This window comes from Athene cunicularia, assembly GCF_003259725.1.
Source record: "Athene cunicularia isolate RWA chromosome 10 unlocalized genomic scaffold, athCun1 chr10_part1, whole genome shotgun sequence".
Taxonomy (NCBI): Eukaryota; Metazoa; Chordata; class Aves; order Strigiformes; family Strigidae; genus Athene; species Athene cunicularia.
In genome coordinates, this window is record NW_020799112.1 from 528,543 (window position 1) to 537,257 (window position 8,715).

The following is an 8,715-nucleotide window of genomic DNA, read 5'->3' on the forward strand; positions in this document are numbered from 1 at the left end:
GGTGGGGGGGTGGGGGGGAAACACGCCTGCCTTTCCCGAGCTGCTGCACTCGCTCCCCGCTCGGCTCCTACCACCGCATTTGTAATCCCCCAGCTGGGCTTGTTTGGGTTGGATTTTTGTTAAGTAACTCCCATGTCTTTTCTGCAGATTTCTTTTTAAGATGTTCCCCTCTCTCCCCACCCCCTCTCTCTAGAGATGGGGGAGAAAAAAAAAAAAAGGAAAAAAAGAGAAATGTTGAACACGAGCCAGCTGGCATGCACAAGAGGAGACTGAGAAATCTGCACAAAGGAGCTTCCTCACTCACTTGCTGCTTTCAGCTCAAGAAATCACGCAGAGGAGGAGGGTTTGCTCTCCCCCATACATCAGTCAAGCCGTAGCAGACAAAGGAGATTTACCATGACACCCTCCAGAACTGCCACCCAACGGGGGCAGGATCCCTCAATCGCCTTCACCCGGCGGGAGTCCGAGCTGTTGCAAAACACGCCGAAGCGCAGGGCTTCAAAACAAGCTGTTCAATGTGGAATTAAGCAAGATTTTGAATGGAGGAGCTGCGCTCCCGCCTCCTCGCTCACACAAGGCGCTGGGAGAACTTCGGTAGCTCTTGAGGCTGAGCAGGACGGCGTCGGCGAGCTGCCAGGAGGGAGAAGGCTGAACCCAATTTGAATAAAATGGAGCCACCCTTCTTTTTTTTAATATGGAGGTGCACCCCGCCAAGACTACATCTTCCAGCATGCACTGCAGCTGGAGCACCCGGAGAGACGTCGAGAAACTTATGCTGGGACTCCAAGTTTCCATAGGCTGAGGCTTGATACTGGAGATGAACCTGACACAGGGCAGCGCTCGAGTCATGAGTCATTTGTTGGCATTCTTGAGAAAAGCCTGAAATATTTCAGTCCAGGCATTACAAAAGCAGGACAGATGAGGTCACTGGAAGTGGCTGGAGATGCAGGGATATGGGAGAGGTGAGCAAAGACCTCTTTCGTGTGTGGATGGACAGGCAATCACCCTACCTGGAGCAAAGCTCAGGAGATTTAGCAGTCACAACACCCACCTGCTACAAATACACACTCAGGTGTCAACCACACATTCAACATCAGTCAAAATATGCAGCTCAGATCAAAATTCAACCTCACATCCACCCCCATCTGCTCATGGCCTTAAAACACAACCTTTACAGCAACACTCAGCAAGGCTAATGCACACAAAGAAGTCCTGCAAAACTGTCAATACAAGATAAGTGCGCTCTGTGCCAGATCTCAACTTGGCTGTGTTTGAAGAAAACACTTCACCAGATTAGCTAAGACCCAGTGTTAGCTTCTTATTGACACTTCTTTATCCTCAACACCAAACAGGCATTGAGGAGAAGCTCGATCTAGGGCTGAAAAACCAAACGTTCTTGAACACAGCTTGATGGCAAAGCCACCCTCACCAGACCCCGTCACTTCCCTCAACTCCCAACAAGCCAAACACATCACCAATACGCAAGGCACATAAAAAGAGGGAAAACAAAAAGGAGGAAACGTTTTCAGCCTTCCAGTATGTTGCGAAAGGGGGAAAACTAGAACAAGTTCCTCTTTAATCCTTCCATCACTCTTGGAAGTTCATGCCCCAAGAGCCCACATTTCTTCAAATTTACAATTATTTGGTTTTGATGTCTCTCAGCCCTTGCATTTTTTCCAAGCTGCCTGTCTCTATACTGAATAAAACACAACCCACATTTCCACCACCAATACCCAGGAAGTCCAGAGCTTCATATTTCAAGAAAACTAACAGCAAGAGAAGCATCACTCAAGTACATGGTCCTCAACTCAAGCAGGAGGCACATCAATACCTGCAGACCCATATGAATGCACCAAATGTCACTTCATTTCATTCCTGTGAAGGACAGGAGGCCCATATCACCTGGTATGCTTGCCCGCTCTCCACCAAATCACACTGCTAGAGTCACTTCTCTGATGGGAAGCTGAGCAAACACCATTGTTGCACACAAGCATGAACGCATGTGTCAACACAATTCAAGTCACAGAACTGTAGAGCAGACCAGGTTGGAAGAGACCTTGAAAGGTCACCTGGACCAACCTTTTGTGGGAAAGGGAACCCAGATAAAGTTATCTACCACCCTGCCCAGTCACATCTTGGAGATCTCCAGCAATGTAGACTCTACCAAGTCCCTGAGGAGGTTGTTTCAGTGAATGATTATTCTCACCGTAAAAAAATCTTTCTCATGTTGAAATTAAACGTCTCCCAGTGCAAATTTTATCTGTTGCCCCTTCTCCGTGTGGCTCCTCGTGAACAGAGTGCCTTCACCCTCTTCGTATTCGCCCTTTACGTCCAGCGACTTGGCTGTGTGCATGTCCCTCCTACGGAGAGCTGATGGACCTCCTGTGAGGCAGGAGCCAGGTTTGCAGGAAAGGTCACAGTGGTGGGATAAAGCAACAGCATGGACTGAAGGAGCATCAGACACAGCTAGGGCAGATGACAGATGTGCCAGCACTTCACTACAACTCTTACAGCACTGTCCTCTGCGAGGCACGCCCTTCCCAAGCCTCTGCCATGGAGATGAGCAGGTAGCAGCAAGGTTCCGGCTTGACTCCTCCCCTGGACCATTGCCTGCTCATCCAAAAACACCAGGCAAGACTTTTTCCAGCAAGCATGACCTTGCAGACTTCAAAATCTCTGACAGCTGAAAATGGCCAAGAGCTTTCTCAGCAACCCCAGCACTCAGATCCACATCCATAAACATAAACTAGTGCCCAGCACTCTTAACATTCAGCTGTGCTGGGAATGAGGAATTGAACATGCATGGGAGAAAAAGCATTCAGTGGATAAAATAACGGAGCCAGCTTCCTTCCTGCAAGCTCAACTCTCAGATCTATCCTGAATTAGGGACACCAAACAGGGATTTATCCCTCACCATTGTGTCTGCACACTGGAAGACGTCACTGTGTAATTGCTGTGCCCAGACCTGCACGACAGTTTAACAATAACTAGAAACACAGCCCCATCTTCACCTGAAACCTGCATCCCCCGCTCACCCCACAACCCCCACATGCCGCCCTGTGCGACTGCAGGTGTCACAGTGTCACCAGCACATGGCATCCAGCAGGGGATGGCAGGCATGGGCAGGAGTGGAGAAGCATCACCACGGGGTTCAGCTGTTGAAGGCTGACACACACGGACCATTGGCAGCTACACAGTGGCAAAAGCAAAAAGCAACGCTGTGAGCAATAACCAGCCAGGATTAACTCAGAAGAGCTTCAGATGAGTGTAAACTAGACAAGCCAGTGCACTACAGCTCATCAGAGGCACTGCCGGCAGCACCGGACACAGCCCCGGCACTCTCCTACCACCGCAAAGCCCATTCTTGTTGAACCCAGCCAGCCATGCTGCAGCTGGCTGTTGCCAAAAATAACATTAAACACTCAAAATGGGACATCTGAGCAAATCTGTTTGGCACTGAGCTCTGCATCGCAATGCTTCCCACAGGGACAAACCTGGGGGCTGACTGTCCCTCAAGTAGAGAGTTGGTTTCCACCAGGGAAGTGGAGCAGCTGTGTGGATTTAAAATCGGTCTGGTTACACCCTAGCTAACCCCAGTGCAGAAGTGAACTGATTTACGAGAAGCTTAAAGTTATCTGAATCAGTGGTCCATCCTCACACCCAGCCTAGAAGGGGGAAAAGCGCACATAAAAATAACCAAAAAGGCTTACAAATTTCAGATAAAGCCTCGTCCAGGCTGGAAGATTGCCAACAGCCTGAGAAAGTCAGCAGTGAGAGGAAGCAACAAGATGGATGTGACCAGGAATGATCCCTGAAGCATCAGTCATGGAGATGAGAAGAAAGAAGAGCTGGTGAAGACCAAAGACAACCAACAGGCATAAATAACCACTGGAATAAGTGCTGGAAAAAAAGAGTTCAACCTTTCCTCCCTGCTTGCCCAACACCATCAGCAGGGCTACAGAAAGGCACCCGCAGTTGTGGCAGCAGTCTGAGCTCCTGGACATTAGTGTGAGCAGAGCGGGCACCTCCAAACCAGCCTCCTTAGGGGGCCTTGGAGGCAGCGAGGCTCCTCGCCTCACTCCCAGCCCCCCTGGTATTCCTGCCCTCCCCCAGCCCCATGGTGGTCCCAGTCCAGTTGCAGCCACACAGTTTCCAGTGAGGATGACCCTCCACAGAGGTACATCAGGACACAAACCACCAGCTGCGTGGCAGAAGCAAGGAGGGCTCCATGCTGAAGTCAACATCTTGTTTCTGTCTTCTCCACCTGAAGGAAGAGCACCAGAGTGACCCCAGCTGAGGGATGATGCCCAGCTGAACAGCATCTCCCAGCCACAGCCCTACCTCGACAGGAGAGTACCACACAGCAGCACAGTTTGCAGAGGCCAGACAGACGGTCACTTGCTCACTCGCAGGGAAGGAAGAGCTTCTGGGCTTTATTTTTTTCTTTTAGGAGAAGAGCACGCAGGCAGCCTTGGCTGTTTCCCAGGATTCAAAAGAGGACGAACATCTCTCCACCGCTCCAAAAATGAAGGAGTAGCCACTTCACCTATTAATGCCTTTAATTCCCTTCATTCGATAACCAATTAGGGCACCTTGGCTACGGGAGCTAAGGCTTCATTTGCAGCAGAGGTCTGTATGTGCAGCTGTAATCTCTCTTGCTGTCAAACCATCAGCCTGGCAACACTTTAGGAAAAACCAACCAGACTGTGAAGTAAAGGAGGAAGGAAGGTGTACACAGACAGGGACAAATGGAAGTAGAACAAGTACCATGCCAAGAAATCCTTTTTTTTTTTTTTTTATTTTCAACCCTGGGAGGGATAACAAATAGGTGTATTTCACAGATTAATAAAGCACATTTGCAAAACTATGATATACACCAGAAAGTTGCCAATGACCCATTGCAAATTGCCAAATTTTGTGAATTAGCCAGCATATAAAGGAATACAATAAAAACCAGCAAGAACCATGCATCAAAGTGTACTTGGCTTATATTGGTAGTCATAGTTCACTTTTAATTACTTGTGGCGATAGGTACAGAGGAAAGGTAGAGATTAAATGTGAAATCCCCAAAAAATAAACAGAAAAATCTTCAGGACAAGAAACTTCACCATGGCATCAGCTACTAAATCTTTGGGGAAGGAGCAGTAATTCTCCAAGCTGCCCCTTCTACCACTAGAGAAACACCAGATAACTCCGAGCCAAATCTTCGGACTCACTTGAGCCAGGAACACTCTGTTTAATCAAAACCACAAACAGGCTCAACAAATTTATTAAAATCATTCCCAAACTGCCTTGTTTTGTTATCAATACATTAGCATAGCCACGTAAAGAGATGAGATGTCACATGTGATATAGCACTGTACAAAGATATCATCCTCCCAACCATCAGAAGAGTGGCCGAGCAGGCCCAGAAACAGCTCTGAGGGAAAATCTGATGCCACAAAACCTTCCTGTGCTTGGGGAAGGAGCAGCATAAAGGGACAACATCAGCTTTCCTTTTTCTTTCTTTTCTTACCCATGAATAAGGAAATTAATTGTAGAAGTTGATCATTTGATGTTTAAATACAAAATATCAAGATTGTCCTGAAATCATCCTTATTCATCCACAAAAACACACTCGCACCCTTTTATACTCTCTCTCCACACACGCACCCCCCTCACACAACATCTGAGCTGACGCTTAAGCAGTTACGTCAGTTATTTTGTGCATGTGAAGGACACTCAGCTGCAGCAAAAGAAAAACCTCTTGATTTCATCTCAAAATCTGATTTTTCACCAAAACCCAGACGTAAAATAGGTGTTTGCTTTAAAGAAATTATATAAATTTTTAAAAAATAAAATAAAAAAATCACACAGGCAACTAGAGTCACAGAGCAAGTTTCCCAGACAGGCAGCCATTCCCTATTTTCTCTACTGTAGGACTGTCAGAGCAAAACCCTACTCCTTCCTCTGAAACACATCACACCACAAGGCACCCATCCTCATCAGCAGGAAAATGCATTTTCAATGCAACTGAGTGGCAAAAGAAGCCACATCCCAGTGGGATGTCTTTTTCTTATCATCCCCAAAACCAAGCAGCACCCCTTCCTTGTCTGAGCCAGCCTGGCATGGGGATGTGGAGCAGACCAGCTGCTGCCAGGGTGGCCAAAGCTCCACTTCAATAACTACGCGCAGTCACTGATGAGCTCCCAGGGCAGCCGTGTGCTCCGAGCCAGCTTACCTACCTACCCTTGATCTTACAAAAGACCCTTCACACCCAGATGAGCTCCCCAACATACCCCCGACATCCCCAAAACTCTGCTGGAGTCAGACGCTCTCATGCAATGGCACCATCCCCTCTCCAGCTACTACCACCGCAGCACAAGCGTCCAAATTATGACTTTCCAAATAAGCGGACAAGGGGAAGGGACCATACCCGAAGAGCCATCACAGAGAACTGCAGACAGCCCAGGCCACCTCTAGCTGCTTTGGGGACTTTGGTGCTTCCGCCCAAAAAATCTCTCCACAAACCATCAGCTGCAAAGAAATATGGAGCGGGTTTGGGAACAGACCTGCAACTCTCACAACCCAGAGGTTGGGGAAACATCAGTCCGCATTCTGCAGCACACCTGCAAAGATAAACACAGACCTCACCTTGAACTCGCTGGGAAGCCACCCCATCTCCTGCAGGCTACCCAAAGCCCATCTGCTCACTGTGCAGAAGCAACCCAGCACAGTTAAACTGTCACCAGCCCCTAGCAAGGTCACCTGTGGCCTCACCTCCTTTCGGTAGGGAGCCAGCACGTGACACGCTCCCTGCCAGCATCTGCCCACTTGCTGCCTGCCCCCAGCCGCGGAAGCCAGCCAGAAGCAGCAGTGTCAACACTCAAAGGGCATAGCTGTGCACGCACTCTGTCACACATCCCCGAAACAACATACCTGGGACCATAAATACCATCTTATTTACATAATACTGGATAAAAGGGACAAAGAGGCTTATTGCATTACATCTGGCACTAGTATTGCATCAGCGCCCAGACACCCTAATCCAAATCGGAGCCCTGCCACGCTGGGTGCAGCAGGTCAGCAGCAAGGTGCATCCTCACTCCCAGCCCACCCAAGGCTGACAGCAACACGACACAGCCCAGCTCTTCCCCTTCCCTCCACCAGCAAGCAGAGAAAGATCCCTTTTTAGGCAGCAGGCACCCAGGAAACAGCAAATAAATCACTATCAGGCACAGACGCGACTGGTCCCTAACCACCTTCCTATTGTGGCTAAGCCTCAGGAATGTGATCCCAGACATGAGTCTCCGACCTCTGTCACAGTGGCGACGCGACACTGACTTTGCTTCAGTAGAGATGCCTGTGTGGAAGTGCCAGAAAGACAAGGCAGCTTCTGGTTTTATTTCATTTATGCAATTAAAATTAAAAAGATATTGCAAATATAATCTGGAGGCAAATCTCAATTCAACGTGGCTCGGTTCTCAAAGAGAATAAACCAGACAGAGCAAACTCTGGTCCTTCCTTCTTGTTCATACATAATAAAGATACACAAGCTGTTAGGTAGCTCCAACACAGCGTGAGAACCCCTTAACTGCCTTTATACTTTGCAAGCCCTTTCTTCCTGAAAAAGGCAGGTTTTCAGCTAGCTTAACAATTTAAAGAGAAAAAGCTTTAGAGGCAGCAAAAGCAGCCGCCATGCCCGCCAACATCCGACAAATTGGGTGCAGTGAGCGCGAGGGGACTTTGCAACCTTCCAACTGCAAGAGAGAGATTATTTGCAGTTGCCACCCAGCCCACAGCATGGAGCTACAGAAGGACAAACATCCCTTATTCGCAGCAGCTTCTTCCCCCCCACCCCCCAAAAAAATAACATCATTTTTGGAACGTGCAGAGGACACCACGATAGGATAACACGTGTATTAAGAGACACCTACATGCGCATACGTGCACGTGCCAGCCCCCCTGGCTATCGAGCAGCCTAATGGCAACTCACACAGACCCTCCACTGGAAACCAAGTCCAAGTGCCCAGCTTGAAAAAAGGAAAAAAAAAAAAATACCCCGTGTGCTGGCTGTACTCAATTACAGATCATTACAACTTGCTTGATAATTAATTTCCTCTGGTGGCTCTAACTGGCTCGCAGCCCTTGTCCTGAACACAAGGCCAGCTTAGGTGAAACATTAAATCCTTGTCCTTTTGCACCACCGAGACGGCCGCACTCCCGGTGCTGCACACGTCTCCCTCCCTACCCTGCAGCGAGAGGAAAAATCCTTGCTGGATGAACGAGGGCATAAAAGGGCAAAGATTTTTGTTTCAAGACCGAAACGGCTTCAAAATAATAAATCATAAATTATTTCTGGTCAAGAGCTAATCAATAAAATAAGATGACTGGATTTTTCGAGTGCCGTGTGTGTGCGGTCGTGTACTGCCAACAAAGAGCTAGAAATGTGCAGCATAATCCGATGCTGGAGTCATCGCACAAAGCGTGGAAATAGGTTTTCCTGAGGATGTCCAGGCGAGGAAGGCTGCGAGCACCCGCGCCGCCCCTGTGCGCGCCGGAGCCCAGGAGCCAGCCCTGATGCCGGCATCCTTAATTCTTCTGGAGGTGGGAGAAAGGGCCCTTTGGTGTGCGCCACAAAAAACGTGCGTGTCTAACACCTCCTCCAGGGGAAAGGGCCTTCCCAGAAAGGGGGGAAAAAAAGGAAAGAGAGAGGAAAAAAAAAAAAAAAAAAAA

At 48.6% G+C, this 8,715-nt stretch overlaps 1 protein-coding gene across 2 annotated transcripts in view; it reads right to left on the reverse strand.

Moving 5' to 3' along the window:
• ZNF609 (zinc finger protein 609) overlaps positions 1–6,731 on the reverse strand; it is a 67,790-nt gene extending 61,059 nt beyond the window's left edge. The window contains exon 1 of one of the 2 annotated variants that reach the window (XM_026855899.1): positions 6,634–6,731. The gene's annotated coding sequence lies outside the window, so the exon portion shown is untranslated. The remainder of the gene's footprint in view (positions 1–6,633) is intronic. The other variant, XM_026855898.1, reaches the window with a different exon arrangement.
• Between the last annotated feature and the right edge of the window lie 1,984 nt (positions 6,732–8,715).